At 33.9% G+C, this 21,310-nt stretch overlaps 1 long non-coding RNA gene across 1 annotated transcript; it reads left to right on the top strand.

Annotated features, from left to right (window-relative positions):
• Window positions 1–1,662: 1,662 nt before the first annotated feature.
• LOC146732790 (uncharacterized) lies at window positions 1,663–20,907 on the top strand. The gene is made up of 4 exons (XR_014926871.1): window positions 1,663–1,802; window positions 16,421–16,474; window positions 19,609–19,668; window positions 20,138–20,907. It is a non-coding gene; the product is annotated as an uncharacterized LOC146732790 (long non-coding RNA).
• The last annotated feature ends 403 nt before the right edge of the window (window positions 20,908–21,310 follow it).

The raw sequence follows: 21,310 nt of genomic DNA, 5'->3' as shown, positions 1-21,310 counted from the left end.
TTTCTGATTAATTGGGGGGGGGGGTACATGCACTGTTCAATAATAAACTCAAGATGGGATTAATTAGCTAACTATTCACAAAAATTCTGAGAAAAGAGCAATAATTGTGAAATTGAAAGAGTTGTACTACTTGGCTAATATACTGACAGTATGCAAATCTCTTGTCAGTGACAAGATACACAACACAATTTTGAGAATTTATTTAAATATTTGGGATTTTGACCTCATTAAACTTTGAATACGGTACATTAGAAATGACCGCACTACAAATTGTTAAGTTTGTCTGCCATAATGTGAAAATAAGACAAAAAACCCATAAAATGGGGTTAAGCATTTTTCTCAGAATTCCTAGAGCCATTGAAATTAGTGGTGACATGAATAATTCATTGATGAATGAATAAAATGTTTGGACCAGTTTAATAAAAACATTTATATTTACAGACCACAGCCCAACCACAGCCAATTAATAAGATTAGGGCAAAAAATATACCGAATTACAAATTTTCAAAATCTTCAACCAAGATATAAGAGATTGACAGAAATGGGTGAAACGCATAGCAAAATATAACATTTCTGGATAAAAAATTACTCCATTGTGTCTAAATAGTTGAATACAAAGCAAGAAAAGTGATAAAATAAAAATAAAAAAGATTCCCAGTTACTTTGCACTATACCTGCCAAATCAATGGAGCTGATCTCATGAAATGTGTGCTTGAACACACAACCTCATAATTATCAGATCTATGCAAGGTTAGGAGAGGTCAAAAATTATAATAATTAGGTCAAAGTAAACTTTGGTTATGTAAGATGAGATCTGCCAAAAATGACTAAATTCCAGTGAATAGAGCCATAATTATGATTAAAACAACAACCTCAGGTGGTCCTAGGCAAACTATTACTTCAGGGCTCATACCACTAATTGAATTTCCATAGACGACAATGTTAACATATGACGAGATTGCTAATTTTTATATGAAAATGACGAAGAAAGTTGAAAATATGGCTCAAAAATGGGAAATCAACATGCCAGTAATCAACCATATGAAAAAAACTAACATGTTGGCCAGCTCAAACTCTTGCAAATCTCAGGTAAACAAGACACACCTACTGTATTTGGATTGCACCAAGAGAAATCACTGGAAAAACACCAAGATTAGAACATCCATTAACACACAGAATAAACCCACAGGTACACAGCCGCTAAGTAGTAAACAAAAGACCACATGTTGGTCTCACCTCTGACCCAGGTGATTACGCCCTCAAACAGGGAGCACCTGAGAAAAATAATATTTAAAAAATTTCATTGGTTCTTGCTGGGCATTTAAATTGGGGCTACGAGCAGCCATTGATTAATTAGTGGCATGAGACCTATAGCTATTTGCGTCATCACAGGCTGAATTCTACCATAGTTAGCCATAGGCTTCCTATTCTGGGATAACATTTGCTGTGTGACGTGACGTGACATGACTTGGATACATGCAGAAGGATTAAGGGGGGGGGGCGCAGGGACCAGGGAAGTATGGGCGGTGATATTATACATAAGGCATGGCAGTATGGGCGACTGAGTAGTAGTCCTCCGGGTGGAAGAAGGTGTCGTTTTTAGCCACAAAGTGACCAAATATCTTGTAATTCGTGGTAAAGAAGATCGATTCGATCGCGAAAACAATGCCAAAAGAGGGACACATACCTGTCGACCCCGTTGACGACATTTAAACTCCCATCAAGTGTGATGTGACGCGTTTCATTTACATATCTGTACGGCGCAGTACACATTGCGTAGCGGCAATTCAAGGGGAATTCAAGTAAGTTTACAGAGTTATAATAATTATTATATAATTATGTCTGACATTTTCGTGGTATTCTATAATGCATTTATAATAATACTAGTAATAACTTTATTGCCTCCATGTAAAAAGATTTACATAGGATAAGTACAGCAAAAAAAAGTTTTATAATAATAACAAGATATATGTATTGATTGATATTGATATTGAATTTATTGCATCCTTAGAAATAATTTCCATTGGTTGACAGCAATAAAATGTTAGTAATAAAGTACAATACATATAAAACTAAAGTAAAAGTAAAATGTCAGTTATTGATATTTCTGATTTCAAATATTTTGTATAAGTATTCACCAACTTGTCTTATTAGTACTTCTTCTCTTGAACTCATAATATATTTAAATATCTGGTTATCACTTTTCAATTCTTCTGGAATACTGATATTATTAAATAGCTTTTGTCTTTCTGTTTGGTACCTAAGACATTCCATGAAGAAATGTTCTTCATTTTCAATTTTGATCTGGGAACATTGCTTACAGATTCTGTCTTCTAAAGGTATTTTGGGTTGGGTATGTCTACCCTTCTCAATTTCTAATACATGACTGCTTATTCTGAAACGAGTCAATAAGATTTTATGTTTCAGATTACATAAAAGCAAATATGGTTCAAAAGTGTACGAGTATGTAAGAATTGTACAAAAAACAATACAATAGGGCTTAACTAGTTTTAAATGTTAAATAAATCTTTTTGTTGTGTAAATATAATTGGCAAGTTATATAATTATGTCAGAATCTTTGCTTGAGAGTATATATTATATATATATATCAGGCTAAGTATATATGTGAACTGTATATTTTTATTGTTGGATGAAAGTAGTGTCATAATTTTTCGGATGAAATTTTCCCTATGTGTGTTATATTTTGGGCAATTCAATAGAGAATCTTCAATTGAATTTGTGTCACAGTTATATATGTGCAAGAAGGTTTGATTCTTAATAAGTTTGTTTTGATATCTTTCGAGTCCTATTTCTGCTGCTCGTTTTCAACAACAAAAATGTAGTTTTTGTATATACCCCGGTAGTATTTCGTTGAAAATGAAATTGCTATATATTGCCAAAAGCAACAGCTTATTTTATTGGTAACTTTCTATTTAGTTTTGTAATAGTTAGGAGGTAGTTTATAGCTAAAAGTAAAATATGTTGATTTTTGGTTTTTCCGCTGATATTTCAAGCTCCAGTCATTACATTTCAATGAAATTTGGTACATTGATGCTGTAGGACTCTGCACAAACCTATTTAGTTTTAAGTTAAAAACTGTGCATATTGCATAATGATTACTATAAAAGGATTAATTATTCACTGTGTTTTAATTTTGCTTATTTTGCTGACTGGAAAATGCGCTAAATTAAAACCTAGTGAATATGTAAAATTTAGCATAGAACACATTATCTAAATGATAAAACCGTGAATTTAAAACCCACTGAATATGCCTGATAAATCAGCGAAATTTAAACTCAGTGAAAATTAGTAATTTTACAGTAGTCAATTTTTTTTTTCCACACTGATATTTCAACTCAATACTTGGTAACCATCAGTTGCCGAAAGAGAGCGTTTTTACGAAATGTCAACCACTGTAAATCCAATACTGACGACACATGGTTTTTTGGTGATATATGTATTAGTAGCTTTGGAATCATTAGGTTATCCAGTTTTGCCATTTTCTTTGGATCCTACTTATACTGACAGAAGCATATGGCTTCTATCAGTTCACGAGACGAAACAAGACGGTCATCGAGCTGCCGAAAATGCCTCCAACTCAGGTTAGTTTCATGATTTATTACCAAACGCTTCAGCGTGATATTAAGAGTTTGTTTTCAGGGGTGGGTGATACCCAGAGTTAGCAAGACCAGCGCAATATAAAAGTGGCCTTGATAATGGGATTGTGTTTTCCAGAGTGTTCAAATAATAGAAGCTGACATTTTTTGACTATAACGTTATGTAATTGAAACACAAGACAAAAATATTAATTAAATGGATTACAAAGAAGGTCATAATTAATATTGGCAAATGATTTGCTGGAGCCATTGGTAAATTTATGGAATTGATTTTGCTGTGACAATGTATACATGTATGAACAATTATGTGAATATGGTGTTGTGTGTTATAGGAAGTAGGTGATGTCTTAAGTCTTTTGGTTGTGTCATTTGAATCAAGAGGGGGAGGGTTAAAATACGTTTTTAATTTTTATCTTAAACAACAAGTTTAAAAAAACACACATTTGAGTAAGAATAAAATAACAGGTTATGCGCATTTACATTACAATGAGGAAAATTAGTGTTGTAAACAGAGTGTTATGATTAAATCTGGTATGATGCGCACAAGGGGTGCAAAAGCACGCAAGTGGTGATGGAAGACCCAAATGATAGGTATCACCAATTTGGTAGTACCGGTAGTCATATTGTCGAAAATACTATATCTTGTTGTTTTCAACAAGTATATATGTACAGCAACAATAAACTGTACAAAACCAGGAGTTAACTGTTTACAACATTGTACAAGACAGTATTTATAGACCCGTGTCATGCAAAGTTACAGGGTGTCGTACAAATATACCCCCTTACTTTAGGCTATTGTATGTTCATCCAACTGTCCATTCAGAATGAATAGGAAATAAAGTAAGTGCAAAAAGCGTCTATATAAAAATGTAATTTTACTTCATAGGAATATCATTGATGATATCAATCCCATCAGACTGATTGAACCCGTAAAAGTCATGAATTTTACGCATGACAATGGCAATGTGCAATATCTGACATATAACCGGAGTGAATTGACCATGTGCAAAGACAGCATTGTTGGTTTGCATAAGACATCCCACACACATGCTATAAGGAGTAAAATCCTGCTATATGTGTATCACCAATGACAGGGCTGTAAATGAGTCAACATCAAACCAGAAACATCGAATGTAAATGCTTGGACCTGTTTGTACAGAATACCAGTTCATCCCTCATTATTTATGTGGATCATGTTAAAAAGATCTCAAACCATTATGAGGCCAATGAAAACAAATTCTCTGTTTCCAGTATTAGTGTAACAAATATTGGGTAGTTAGGCAGGGATTTTATTATTATTTTAGATTTTTTTGTTCAGTCTACATCAAATACAATCATTTTAAACAATTGTTTTATGACATAATAATCTCGGTTGGATGTTTCGAAGTCAGTTTGTTCATTTTAGAAAAAGATAATTCATTTCTATAAACATAAAATTTGGCTTTAAAAACAAATGGCAACACATGGCATTGTTTCAGGTTGAGGTGAGTGACAAAAACTGTTGATAGGTGGCACCATTTCAAGAATAGCAGTTGGCGACAGCAAAACTTTCACTGATGTACATGTGTATGTAGACATCAGCACAAGGAATTTGGCTCATACCAGTTTCTGCCTAATAAATGCTGTGGCCATTTACCTACAATAGCAACATCACAAGCATGATAAGAGCATTTTTGATGTACACATTGCAATTTCATTATTGCTGGTTGCATATACCAGATTATTAATGTACAAGTATTTACACATATGGTTTTAGTTTTATTTATTTATTTACTTATTGACTCTTACACAATCCCCGGAGGGAAAGAAAATGGTCACAAAGTACAAGGAGAAATATATATATAAAAAAACAAAACACAATATACTAAATAACAAATACAATCACTAAATTTCTAAATAATACAAAATCTCTAAAATACAATCTAATTTAAAATTACTAAGTTGACAGCAGGCATTAAGATGTCAAGTAAGACCCTGCTTCCTGACTTCGAAGCTTTTACTTATGAACTGTGCTACTGGTATAATAATGTTTTCATTCTGTAACAATTCCATGAATTTTTTCTCTGCAGGTTTATTTTCAAATGCTGGGATCATATCCTTAGCTTTATTGAACAGTTTGGCACGCAACTCGTTATATTTGTTGCATTCCAGCAGAAAATGCATTTCATCTTCAATTAGACCTTTGTTACACATGTCATAAACCCTGTTGTTTAATGGGAATTTTTTATGACGACCCATTTAAATTTTGAGACTATGGTCACTAAGACGAAATTTGGTAAGCACACTACGCAGTTTTTTAGCTTGACTAAATATGGCTCAAGTTTTAAATCTGATTTGATTAGCCGATATGTCCTTAGTTTGTTTTTCTCATTTGCTTTGGTGCGGTTATCATTATGGACCTCACCTTTCCATCTTGTTAGAAATAAATCCTTGATGCCCAAATCAATTTGTTTCATTTGTGCTGAGGTTAATTTATCACAGTTGTTAACTGAATGATATTGTTGGATATTGTTTAATAATGATGTCACTTCTAGATACCATTTGCTTTTAATGTTTTGGTTCACCACAAAAGCTCCCTTGAGTAACGCATTATTAGAATTCATGGCCCGACTGTAGTCGTATTGTGCATGTGCACATCATACAAATCATATCGTATTTATTTGGGTAAGCGCCCAGGGTCATGAACATGGAAAATTGCCAAAAAATAGGGGTGGGCGTTTGGCAGGATATCCCTAGCAAAAAAACACACAAAATTATAAAAATTCGTATCTGTTTGAAAAAAATTCTCAGATCTTTATTTGTACGTTCATTGCCATCTTCGTCAAACTCAAAACACTCAAAGTCCAAGTCAGCATCACTGTATCCGTCGAATAAAATCACAACAACTTTTTCCTGAAGTTCATTGATATCGTCCCACACAATTTAGACTTAGCACTTTTAATCCACGGGTTTCGCAGTCTGTCAGCTTGGCACTTTTCATTCATGTCTAGTCACAATAAAGAGACAAGAAAAATGGGGTTGATGGGCTCAGCTGCGATGGCACGCGATGCTTTTGTTTACAGTCCGGGGGTGTGCCCGGATATGACCCCAACTTCTTTATTATTGTGTCAAAAGTGGGGGCTGGGCGTTTGCCCAGGCATGGGCTCTTACCCGGATAAGTACGATAGAGTACAGGCCATATGCCTAGTAAATCGCTGTCATCATTTATGTATTATGCAATGTTTGCCGATGACATACTGCCGTGGCCGCAATGAGACATCACGTTTATTTTTGGCCATTAGATTCATTAGATTCGGCTTTGTTAAGCGATGAAGTTGTTTAGTTCAAAGCACTGAATAATCATAGCATGATGTGCAGAGTTTTAGAGGTAAAACAATTGTTAAGAATATATTAAAATTTGTGGAAAAGTGCACAAGCTCTTGCCTATAGTATAATGTCTGTATGCCGTCCTTGGCTGGCTGGCAAAATAATCTACGTCATCGAAAGGTGCGTGTTCGTGTTTCCATGACGCTGCCTTTTATGCGTGGAATCGACGTCACGATTATTGAGTGTCAATTTATCTCTGCTTTTTTCAACAAATAATTCATTTTTTTCTCCCAGAAAAACGTCAATCTTTTTTTATTAACCTGAACTTTGCCTTGATAGTGCAAATTACACCTAAATAAGCGTCTTTGGTTGATTTCTGGCACCCAAAATTGATTCAGTCGCCTAGGCGGGTCCCAGGATCGTTGCGTCAAGGTGAAAAATGGTTGTACATATGGGGGTAATTCCTGCAATTGCAATAGAGAGGGTTCAGGCTGAAGACAATACTAGTATGTGGTGTTTTCATGTTTCGTCTGATATTTCTGTGGTATTCTGCTGCTGTAACTAATGCGAGATTTGTTCTGAAATTCAGTGTATTGTATGCACTCAAGGGTTATTCGTTTTTTGCTCAAAACACCCCTACTTTCTAATGTAGAAACCAGTTTCACTCCCACTGGGAAATCTACATTGTTGCTTGAATGAGAGCTAATTAAATACATTTTCCAGGCCATCGGAAGAGTATGTAACAGCCAATTTTAACAGCCTATCACATGATTTTACTCAGAATGTCAACATGGAAAGAGGCTATTCCATTTTACGCAGGAATAATTGGGAGTAGAATATGTGAAGGATTGTATGAACAGAGATGTGTATACTGCAAAGTAATATCTATCCTTTTTTTTGCATTGCTGAGCATTTCTGTTTTAGTATAGTGGTTTGAAAATGTTGAATTTGCATGATTTGTGATATTTTTTTTTACCAAAACGCCCCTAATGGTTGAATCCCGGGTTTTAAGGAGGATGTAACAGCGCACCACATGATTCGTTTGAATACAATAGTGAAGGATAGATCACTTTCCAGGAAGTAGCGAGACTGGGATGCAAAAGTACTCCTTCTTTGTCATGGCGGAAAATACATACATTTTAGTTTGTTGATAGACGATATAAGGGAATTTTATTTTTGTGTTGATTTTTTTTTTTTATTAGATGCATAAAATCCTTAGGAAAGGATAAAAAGGGTCTTAAAGAAAGAAATAAAAAAAAAACAACTACAATCTAAAAAATAAAACAAAAAATAAAAACTTTTCTAAAAAAAATAAAATAAAACAAGCCAAAAACAAAAAAATACAATTTGCAGCCAATGGTGAATACAGAATATAGAATGAACACAAAATGTGGCCTAATACACTGATAGTTGTTGCTGTTTTGTTCCATAGTTGTTTTTTAAGAAGACAGCTAAGGCTGGTGCTAGAGTATGGTTTGCCATAATCAAAATGAATTTATTCTGACTATTTTCTTTATCAAAATTTGGAATTTTATTTTGTGCAGTCAGAAATAATTTGTCCCTATGGTGACTGTAAGCTGGACATTTCATTACAAAATGTTGCTCATCCTCAACTATATTTTGGCTGCACATATCACATGTTCTTTTATCCAGCGGCACATTATTATGTCTGCCTTTCTCAATTTTAAGGTCATGGTTGCTTGTCCTGAATTTTGCAATTAACCTTCTAAGACCATGGTTCTGCATATTAATTAGGTAATTTTCAATTTTTAAATCTTGTTTGAAAAGTCTGTATGTTCTTAGTTTGTTTTTAGCCAAGGTTTGTTTTCTATTATCATTATGCATGTCTAAGATCCATTGGTTCTCAAATGATTTGTTTATTTTTTTATGAATAAAGTCTAAATTTTTCTTAATTATTATTTCACTTGAGTTTACAATGGTGACAACATCTAAATCTTGCATGAGGGTTTCTACACTTGTAAACCATTTACTTTTTACATTCTTGTTTACTAAGTAGGCTTCTCTTAGTAATGTGTTATCAGAGTTTGTTACCCGGTTGAAATATTTAAGTTGTTGTTTCTTGATAAAACAGTCAATGGGGTACCTTCCTAGCTCACCATAAACAGCCATTTTTGGTGTGAATTTTGAGAGACCAAGAATGAACTGACAAAATGAAAGATGGACATCCTCAATTGCACCAAGGTTGGTGCACCAAGAAACACAATATCACGTCTACAAGTTTACGTTACACCCCAAAACAGCATGTGCGCGCATACAAAATGCTGTGTCTTTAACTTCCGGAAAAGTCGTCTATTGGCACACCAATCACTTCTTTTCCTTTGTTTGAGTTTTCACCACTGCCATACTGTAATTTGCATAAAAAATGTGGTGATTCACCACATATTTTATGTGGTTTTTTGGTGATTCACCACATTTTTATATGCGTATAACCTTTATAACTTCATGCAACAGAAAGTGTCTTTAGGTGTATAAATGTCACTTTTGTACGAGACCTATTTTTCAAAGTGGAAGTACATTCATGTTTATATGACTGCTTTCAAAGTCTGTTTTATTTTATCAAAACTACTCAAACTAGTCTTGCGAAATCGCAAGATTTAAATGAAAGGGAAAATGCATGTGATAGCGAATATTAAAAGTTCATACACAAGAGCGGAATAAAAATATTTAAAAATTACTGGGCGACCCGAAGAGAATTCAAACGTCTTTGATTACGTTCTATAGTACATATGCAAACTACCCCGGTACAGTGTGGCAGTTGTGAATACATGAACGAAAGGAACGGAAGTGAGGGCGCCATCCAATTTTGGTGGAACGTTTCGAAGTCAGTCGTTCGTAGGCCATTATCGAAGCAACAACGTCCCCTTTACTATTTGAATAATGAAATGCTCTCTTAATTTAAATAAACTCTCCAACGTTTATTTTATTGACTCCCGTGTGCGAAGTACACAATGGAAGTCTTTGCAGTTAGTGTGTCTGTATGTGCGTGTGTGTGTGTATGTGTGTCAGTCTGTTCCACTGATATCTCAAGAACCATACATTGATTTTTGATGAAACTGTGTGCATAGATGCTCTTGGGCCAATGCACAGATTTGATTAGGTTTTGGTAAAAATCCATGCATATTAATTACCCAATTTGCATGATAATTAGCTGATTTTTAGCTGTTCCACTGATATCTAAAGAACCACTCATTGGATTTTGTAGAAACTTGGCACATAGATGCTCAAAACTAATGCGTAAATTTGATTAGTTTTGGGTAAAAATCTGTGCAATATTAATTACCTAATTTGCATGAAGTTTAATAAATTTTCGGGTTTTCCACTCATATCTCAAGTACTGATCATCACACTTCAATGAAACTTGGTACATGAATGTCATAGGACACTGCACAGACCTGATATTTCAAGTTGTAATCGTCACATTTTAATGAAACTTGGTACATACATGTAGTTACTTAAGGACCGTGCAGACCCCTGATTAGTCTTTGGGTAAATATTTGTGCATATAATTACCTTATTAGCATAATTAGTTAATATTCAGCTTTTTGCCTGATATCTCAAGTACTAATCATATTTCAATGAGATTTGCTACATGTACATAGATCTTCTAGGACTATTAGTTTTAGAGTAAATTAGTTTTAATTAGTTTGTTATTTTTAGTTTAGGGTAAATAATTGTGGATAATTACCTAATTTGCATAATTAGTTAATTTTTTCCATGAATGCTCCACTGATATATAAAGAACCACGAATTGGAGTACTCATCGTCACATTTCAATGAATCTAGAAATATGGAGAGACCCAATTAGTTTTTGGTAAATATTTATGCTTATTAATCACCTAATTAACATAATTAATTTGTTCATAATAATTCTCTAATTAGCATAATAATTGTTTTGTTCTGTTCTGTTCATATTAGTTACCTGATTTACATAATTGAGTAATTTTTAATTAATTTTTAATGTGTCTTCAATACTCTCAGTACACGGGAGTTCTTTCTAAGCTTTCTTTGATTTTTAAAATGGTGCTTCTGCTGGGAAGTTGAAAATGTTATTTTCCACAAAAATATATATCGGGTTGTCCTAGTTTTACCATTGCTAAGATCGTCTGTATTTTAGATTTTACAAGGATTCTGTCCACAGATTTTTTGAAATTTTCTGTTATGTTATATACTGTAACTATCTAAATATTGTATTTTGACTATACAAACACTTTTGTCAAATTACTTAAGCACATGCACTGCTAATAGAGGACATACAATTTCAAAATATTATCATATCTTTTAACATTGCTATATATGACAATCCTTTTCATTTTTTTACTACATGTATTTATTTTTCATTCAGAATTAGTATTACATATCCTCTGGTCTTATCACTCTCTCATTACCTTGTCCATTTTGCTGCAATACCTTGAAAAGTTTAACCTCATAGACTTTGTTAATCCTTTTAAGTGGTATTGTCTTCCAATTTTTTTCAAAAAATTATCATTTCCTCTTTCAAAAAATATATTACAGGGACTTATAATTCGGTCTCCGTCCGTGCGTCCGTCCGGAGTCATATCTCAGAATCCCTTGGACCGATTCCGTTCATTCTTTGCATGTGCCTAGTACTTTATCTGGGACATATGCACATGCAGTGGTTTAGTGATTCGATTCAAAATGGCCGACTGGCAGCCATCCTGTTTTTTGAAAATGTTGTATTTTGGACATGCTTTGTCAGTTTTCATTCAAATTTAGTACATCGATCATACATCTTAGGATACATGTCCCCGACCATCCGTGAGTTCCTGAGTCTGTCTGTTCGTTCGTGCGTCAGTCTGTCAATAGTAATTTTGCAGAAATCTGTGGACCGATTCTGTTCATTCTTTGCATGTGCCTAGTACCTTATGTGGGACATACATTGTATGCATATGCAGGCATCTTGTTGTTGTTTTTTTATGCGGTATCTTGGACGTGCCCTGTCAGTTTTCATTCAAATTTGGCACATACATGTACTTTATAAATGTTAGGATGCATGTCCATAACAATTTGTTTCAAAATCTGGTCTAGGATGGCCGATTGACAGCAATCTGACTTTTTGGCCTTACTGCTATATTTCCACAATTTATGTAACATTTTCATTCGTATTTGGCACATACGTCATACATATCAGTGTGTTTCATAATCAGATAAAAGATGGCCAAATAACGGCTGTTTTTATTTTTGGCCATATTACTACTACACGGAACGCATGTTTTGATGTAAATAAACAATCTGTTGTATACGCCACTTGTTTTTTGTAATTTGATTCAATATGACTGCCCAATGTCCAATTCTTGTATAAAAGCACTAAATCATATTTTTTTACAAATCCATCTCCTATTAATGGTTTCAATCTAATCTCAATGACTTCATCAGCATCAAATTGATATGTCAGATCACAAAATTTGGGACGGGGGCTGTGTCATTAACAATGACTTGTATACTATACTGTGTGCAGTATCTAACTTGAATTTACATAAGAAGATTCACTCAATCTTACTTTTAGTTTGAAGTCATATTTTAAATATTTATTCAATATTTTGTCAGTTACAAACACTTTGCAAACTGTCTGTGTTAATCATTACTTATAAAATATTTGTATTTGTCCACTCACAAATAAAATATAACATTTAAAACTCTTAGTTTCTTCATTAATTGTACTTGTATATGTGACTACTAATGTAAACTAATAATTGTCATTTTGATACACAAATATATTTTTTAGTCCCCGTTCGGACCTCTGTGTGCTCGTGCGTGTGTCTGTGCGTGCGTCCGGACATGTATCTTAGAAATGCCTGGACCAATCACAATCAAACTTCACACATACATCATACATGATATTATACATATGCACGTCAATTTGTTTCACGATCTGATTCAAGATGGCCGAATAGCGGCCATTTTTGTGCTAAAAATCATCAAAATCAAGCATTTTTCGGCTGTTTACAGATGGATTTTATTCAAAATTGGTATATACGTTAGACATTATAGGATCTTGATGCACATTATTTTGTTTTACAATCTAATTCAAGATGGCCGAATGGCGGCCATTTTTGTACTAAAAAAAATCAAATATCAAGCATTTCTGGCATTTATAGATTAGGTTCCTGATGCACGTCATTTTATTTTTCAGATTGGATTCAAAATAGCTGACTGGCGGCCATTTTGTTTTAATGATTGGGCTTCGAGAGCCATATCTCTTAAATGCTTTGACTGATTATATTAAAGTTTTATATATTCGTTATACATCATGTTATATATATACATGTATTCAAAATGGCTGATTTTGAATGTTGTTCCAGAGCAATATCTCAATATGGACAAGTACTTGTTTGACGATCAGATACAAATGTCAATCATTTTAATGTTAAAAAATCATATTCCTGACATGGTTATATTCCAGCTATATTACTATAAACAAAACTATACATCTTAAATTCGATAACTAATGGGGACTGTGCCATGCATGGCTTGTTTACCCTGAAACGCCCCCTAAGTACGGTAGTAACTGTAGAATACTTCATTTATTATATGACAACGAACGTAATTATAATTTTAGCCTCTAGTTCAGCACTGTTTAAATAAACTACCTCGTCTTTACGCCAAGTTATCCATTGCCTACATCATTTGCAGCAAATGCAACAAAAATCAATATATTACAATATAAATATTACCCACACAGCATTCTACAGGTTACTTGTTTGTGTTCATATATTCATTTAGTCATAGAAAATGATTTTCATCATAGTTTACCAGATTGTAATCCTGAATAGGTCGGAATGTAAACACAAGGTTTCCAGCTTTGCGTTCAACGTAACAGTGTTTTCATTCCACGTTGATAAAGAGTATCATTGCGTTTGCAGTGTGTGTTGTCATCTACTAGAAATGCCTATTCGTAATATTGGTAGGGAAATAAAAGACGGTAAAATGTTAAAATAGCGAAAGTGCAAACGCCAGTGAATTTAGGGTCTCAGTTGTAACACTGGAGTCACCGCAGTCATACACATAGAACTTGGATGTCATTGTGATTTATAAAAAAAAAATATAAAATATGTCATTTGAAAATCGATGTTTATTTATTTTTATTTTTTCAAAATATAGAACTGATCGCTGTTGAAAAAAACTATGTAATACCTATTATTTACAACTACATGTAATGTTCACAGCTTTACAACTAACTTGTATCATCAGTTTTAAATTTTGAAATTGGTTTTTATTTTTCTATACATTATAAACTGATAAATTCATCAAGAGTATAACCAACTTGTTTGGAATCATTGTTTTGATAGACAAAATTAAGATTGTGTTATTTTACACCGCACACTGGTAATATACATTCAGAAATTGTGTTTGTTTGTTACATGACATTTTGGGTATGTTGAAAAAAGATCGGATCATAGAAGACGTTCAGCACTGTTTAATTTTAGGCACAATTTCTTGTCACAGTTTTTGCTGTTAGGCAGATGCATGAAAATGTACATGTATATAGGAAGATTGCCTGACCACAAGTGCTTATAATTTTTTTTTCTTTCAGGAAATGGAATTTCTATGTACCGATAAAGGAGTGCTGTCATTGGGTAGGAGTTACAGGCGGTCCATGTATGGTGTTACAATGGTATTAGGAAAGAGGAATGAGATTTATGACCAAGGGACAAGTATCCAAATCCACATTATACATGTACTTGGTTTTATTCAAGTAGATTGTTATGATGACGTCAATGTCCTGAGATTGAATAATTGCAATAGTCAATGTATAATTACAGTTTTATTATTCAAAAACACATTTTCAATAAATAATATTTTTACAACAGTATGCTGTCTATTTTCTCCGCAAATGAATAGGGCAATAAACTTGCAATACAAACAAAAATGGTGCTGGTTGGAAGGATAGCAGCAATCATCTAACCCCTGCAGGCCCTTATGTTCAAAGAGTCTGCAACTAGTTTGGTACCCCTATACCCATCCCTGAGCAAGTAGAACAAATGCAATACAAACAAATTAAGGCTAAACTTCTTGTAACTTTTTTTCTTAAATGGAAAAAAAAATAATAATATATAAATCACACTCCCTCTGTCCTTGTCTGGAAATAGCTAATTGTAATTTTTTCAGGATATTACTAGTATACAGCATCTGTGGTATTGGATTCCAAGAATATTTTTGTGTTTGTATAGGTTTTGAATGTAGCCAAAGATAGCGAAAATGTGTTTTTTTACGTACGGCGACAATATTGATTACTCAACACTGTGATTACATTAAAGACGCGTTGAAAAGGAAGTGCCATTGTAAAATTTCGAAGAGTAGAGAACTTTTTATACTGGAGACGTTCAAGTACGGAGTTGTTCGATTGGCATATCAAAAACCTTTATTTGAATAGAACATGTTCTATATATTCACTAAAATAATAACGTTGCCATGTTTCTAGGCATACAACGAACTAAAACTTGAAATTATGCAATCCAAACGACCTGTGTCCTTGAAAATCAAGTTTAATGGCCATTGTTTTTCTGAGCGAAAATACCAACAATATTAATGCTGTAATTCATTTATATAGTCATCTGACCTCGATAGTATGCATAACTGTTATATTTTAGGGATTGTTGCAGATAGAGACATGCAACTGTTGCTATAATTTTGTTGTCTGGCAAGATATATGACTAAAATATTAAGTCATCATATATAATCATGATTTCATTAAATATTTATACCGTGGTAATATAATTTATAATCTTAAACTAAAGCTACTTGGAACCACCCTGATCATTGCTTGTAGTTGCATTTTGTATGGTGTATTTGTATTTCATGCCTTCACTTCAGCACACGGGATCTTTCTAAACTTTTTTTGATTCTTATTTATGTTGGAAGGTTTTCTCTATTTTGCGCCTAAGACGAAATTAACATTGTTTTTCGTAACGGTGTAATAAAGATTATTATTAGATCTATGAATCTAACAATCATCGAGCTAGGAGCTAAAAAACATCTTCTTAGCTCCATGGAAATATCAAAGCAATCAGAATTGGAGAAAAAAAGCAGTATTTTCTTTAAACACCAAACAAGTTGGCATGTATTGAGAAATATTATTCTTTTAAAAGCAGCACCATAATTCGTCCAAGTTCCTAATTCATATCCAATGGTTGTGTGTATTAGAATGTGGTATTTCATTTTACCCCATTTCAAATTTTTACAAACCATTATGCAAAATTATAGATGTTTGAAAATATGTTTTCCAAGGGGTTTTTCCACGTTGGTAAAGTTCAACAAAAAAGGAAACTGATTACTTTATGTAGGACCATGCACTCCTCAACCCATACATACAAGAACTGAAAAAATTAAGAATCAATTTTTGCCATCTATGTGAAATAGCCTCTTGACCCACTTCCTTTCAAACATTCATTTTTTGACACTGAAATCACCGATAACACAAATTTAATAATGATTGCTCATTATGATTTCTTTTGCAGGTCTGAGAAATGGATCAAATCCTTCGACCGTTCCGTATGTGGGCAAATAGTATGGTAAGTCGATCAACAGATATACTGGAAAAGTATTAATTTTGGTATTCTAGGAATACTCGCTTGGTTTCAGATTCATGGATTCTCATGTTCATTTAATTAGTCCCCGTTCGGACGAAGTCCTAAAACGGGGACTTATAATTCCGTCTCCGTCCATCCGTCCAGCGTCATATCTCAGAATCCCTTACACCAATTCCATTCATTCTTTGCATGTGCCTAGTACTTTATGTGGGACATACATGTATGCACATGCAGTGGTTTAGCGATTTGATTCAAAATGCCCGACTGGCAGCCATCTTGTTTTTTGAAAATGTTGTATTTTGGACATGCTTTGTCAGTTTTCATTCAAACTTGGTACATAGATCATACATGTTAGGATACATGTCCATGACGATTTATTTCACAATTGGATCAAAGATAGTCGACTGGTAGGCATCTTGTTTTGTTTTTTAATGCGGTATCTTGGACGTGCTCTGTCAGTTTTCATTCAAATTTGGCACATACATGTACTTTATACATGTTAGGATGTATGTCCATGACAATTTGTTTCAAAATTTGGTCAAGGATGGCCGATTGACAGCCATCTGACTTTTTGGCCTTACTACTTCCACAATTTATGTAACATTTTCATTCGTATTTGGCACATACATCATACATATCAGTGTGTTTCATAATCAGATCAAAGATGGCCGAATAACGGCTGTTTTTATTTTTGGCCATATTACTACTACACGGAACACGTGTTTTGATGTAAATAAACAATCTGTTGTATACGCCACTTGGAACCCAAGTTTCAAGGACACGCTCGCGACAACCCCTCCGCTTTAATATGACGAGCTCAAAGAGAACTTTTAACAGGGACTGTGCCATTTTCAATGACTTGTTTTAGTTTACTGGATTTCACATATCAGTGAAAATAGCAAAATTTAGACCCAGTGAATTTCTGCATTGTACATCTGATCAAAGTGTTCTTCTTTCACATTTTTTTATTTGCTATTTCAATCCATTATAGCCTGAATAAAGTCACAAGAATGTATTGCCATCAGCATTCTAATTTAGCTACCAGGTGAAATGAAAAACATTCAATTTCGTTCTAAAATGCGTATCACAAACACGCGTTTTAGGACCTCACAGGTCAAGCTGATTGTTAACCAACAAGAATGCTTCGGTTAGTGCTGCCAGCGTATTCAATAATATTCAGTGTACGCAACACAACACAGAAGTGATTTATTTACAAGTGTTGCATTGTGATCTTTTGATATTGATTTCAATGACAGCACAATTTTTTTAAAAAAAACATAAAATTGGGATTTTAGGTGGTTAAACTGATCATTAGAGAAGTATTGAACCAGCAATAACAATCATCTCATTGTTAAATAGAATTGATCTATTCTCAGAGTGAACATACAGTACTTTCACTGCCTGGCAACCACAACTGGCGAAAACTCTCAAAAAACTGTACTTTGGGCTAGTTGTTGATACTTTCTTGAACAGTGTTGGGGGACAATTTGATACTGAATAAGTATCTGGGACTCGGTCGTTAAAGGGGAACCGATACTATATCAACTTGAATTAGTTCCGCGTCATATTTTTCCGACGATGTATAAATTACCGAGCGCGCGATGTTTCAAATCATGGCACATGAAGACTGCTCTGTATTTGTTTGAAATTCAATTGCTATGTTATATTTAAACAAGCAAATTGTAATCCGTTCTTAGGATGTTTATATCAGTTGTTGTTTTGTGGGATTAGCTGTACAGGGGGAAAGATAAGCATTCATTTACTCAGTTGACAGAGGCGGAGTTAATTACCCATGAGTACTTGGTGTAATCCAAGGGATTGAGCGGTTCCCCTTTAAACTTGGTTCCCACGCTAGGTTCAAAATATTTAACTGGGGTTTCACCTGGAGTACTGCCGCAGTGGACACTTTACAGGTTGACAGAAGCACGATCACAGCGATAACACTAAACTCAAACACTTTATTATTGCAGAATCCTTGAAGGAACCAAACACTAACTGATACAATGTGTCCAGTAGCACATACAAAATTATGTAGGGTTACAATGCAAAGTTCCACGACAAATCTTACAGCAGACAGCTCACTGGGAAAACAGCAACACAACTGGAGAATTCTACTTTTTTAGCTCCGCGGTCGACTTTGTCGAGCGGAGCTTATCATATAATTGTCCGTTGTCCTGCATCCATGTCAACTTTTTACTTTTCGACTTTTTCTTGAAAACTATAAGCCTGAATGCTTTGATACTTGGTGTATATGTACCTTGGGTAGACCTCTCTCAGATTTGTTCATTTCATGTTGATATCTTCAATTCTATAATTTTGATGAATATTTTTGTCATTTTGGGGGGAAAATTATGTTTCGACTTCTTTTAAAAAACTGCAAGTCTGATTGCTTTGATATTACATATATAGATACTACATGTAGACCTTTCTCAGATTTGTTCATTTCGTGATGATATCTTCAATTCTCTAATTTTGGTGAATATTTTTGTAATTTTTGCTAAAATGTGATATTTTTGACTTCTTGTTGAAAACAGGAAGTCTAATTGCTTTGATATTATACATATTGTTAATTTTCCAATGATATCGTCAGTTCTTTAATTGAAATGTGCATTGCTAACAGCAGAGCTATCTCAGCTTGTTTTGAGTAGGGAGGTCCCCTATTGAGAGTAAAAGCCCGCAGAGTCCTGATTGGTCAAACGGCTATCACTCTCACATCATGAATAATGGAACAGTAAAACAAAATACTCAATGTACTATGTAAAGATACAATAAATGATAATGATAGAAATAATATGTCATTGATTGCAAATATTCTCGATGTATTATCGATAGTCCTAACGACAGTGTAACAAATTTTCCAACAGTTATAAATTTCTGAAATTTTGATCTGCACTAGATATTTTCTGTGACTTTTTGCAACAAAAAGATCAACTACCTGCAGAAACATGATGGGCAGGGATTACAGTGTTTTTTTAATAAATATGGTAATGATCCAGCATACAATAAGTGCAATTTATGGTTTTCATGCTTTTATTAATGATACATGTACCTTCTAATACTGTGTTTGATATTTGATCAACATTATTGACCAGTATAATTAAAACTTGTTCTTATAGATGCAGGAATTACTTAGATTTATTCGCAGAAGAAGGTACTACACCACTGTTGCAGTACAGGTATGTTATTTTTCATGTTAATTATAATCAAGTATACAATATGTATACCATACTATCAATATGGATAATTATATAGAATCTAAAAACAGTGACAATCACATTCACCCACCGCACATGCGTAACAATCTGCAACTGAAGATTTCACACTCAAAAACTGAACATGAGAAATGCCTCTTCCCTCTCTTCCTCCCTCCCTCTCTTTCAATCTTAACTTCTCACTTGGTACAGAGCTACATAATGTTCCTACTATAAATAAATAATGAAGAAAATGTTGGCACTCAGTCTTGCAATGACTTATTTCAGATAAATTTGGTATGTACAATCGACTTCAATCGACACATTTAAATAGTAAATTGCTTTCTACTGAAATTGCATGAAATTGTTTTCTTTCACGCATAGTACATTATACATGACAAATAAATCAAATGAGTGTAATTACAATATTATAAGTTTCTCATTTGTTTTGTAGGAGAGTGGTCCACCTAGTATTGAAATATTTAATGCAGACCAGTTTGAGTTGGCTAGACAGAGGAGATAGCAACAGTAGATGCCTTACCAACATCTATACTTATCACATTTCACTTTTGTTACGCATGCTGTGATCGGTCACATGACATTGAATAAAAATGGATATTACATGGTATATTGCCCGCCAAGTGGATATTACATGGGTATATCACATATATGACGTCACTGAAACTACTGCGCAACAATACTGCGCATAACAAATTGTCATTCGCTGCACTAGTGCTGCCCCGGCCGCTGTTGTTTTCGGGGTTGCTTTCAAGGTTTTGAAGGAACTTTAGCAATTCGAAATAGACAGTGAACGTGCCAGAATGAATATTAAGTAAGATACTCTGTTTTGATGGTTATGGTATTTTTTATATGAAGCAAAAATGTACGGCAAAGCCACCACTGAAACGTCGCAGCCGGGGTCGCTGCAGCGCGTTCTACGCTGTGAGCATTTCTACGCGTTCCACACCGATGCTAACCGAAAACACTCTAAAGCTGTGTTGGCTTGTGAATAGGTTTGGTACATTCGTGAGAAAGTAATTTCAGTCACTTCCACGGCACTCTGACATTTTTATCTGTAGAGTGATCAAATAACTTGCGTAATAGTATCCGTGGCTGAAAATAACATTTACTGAGTGTATTTTTTAGCAAATAATGTATGTATGTTATTGAGTAAAAATGTGAAACTTGTTATAATATAATATAAGTGTTGTTATTTTGTGGGGGAGCGGGTGAGAGTGATCTATGGTAGCTGTGATTGTCGTGGTGGATGTCTGTTTGATGTGATAAAATAAATAATACATGGTTATTCGGGCAATATCACGATTTGTTGTCTGCCCTCGGGCTGTTGGTCATGACCATCCCTTGGGCAGGCAACAAATCATGATATTACCCTCACAAGCATGTGTTGTTATTTAATTATTGTACACAGAACATATAAAACTTCTGATAGAATAAGTAATAAGTAATAACTTTATTACACTACTAAAAAACCTTCAGAGGGTTTTTGTATGGTAAGGAACATAAATACATACAATACATAAGAGATAAAAATAAAATGTTAGTAAAATAAAATAAAAAAATAAATTAATTACTTTCTGTGGTTTTAAAAATTGTGCTCTTTAAGTAT

Source organism: Saccoglossus kowalevskii, chromosome 17 (genome assembly GCF_978046115.1).
Source record: "Saccoglossus kowalevskii chromosome 17, keSacKowa6.1, whole genome shotgun sequence".
In the NCBI taxonomy this organism is placed as follows: domain Eukaryota; kingdom Metazoa; phylum Hemichordata; class Enteropneusta; family Harrimaniidae; genus Saccoglossus; species Saccoglossus kowalevskii.
Note: the sequence above shows the minus strand (reverse complement) of the source record. Positions and strands in the feature narration are given on the sequence as shown.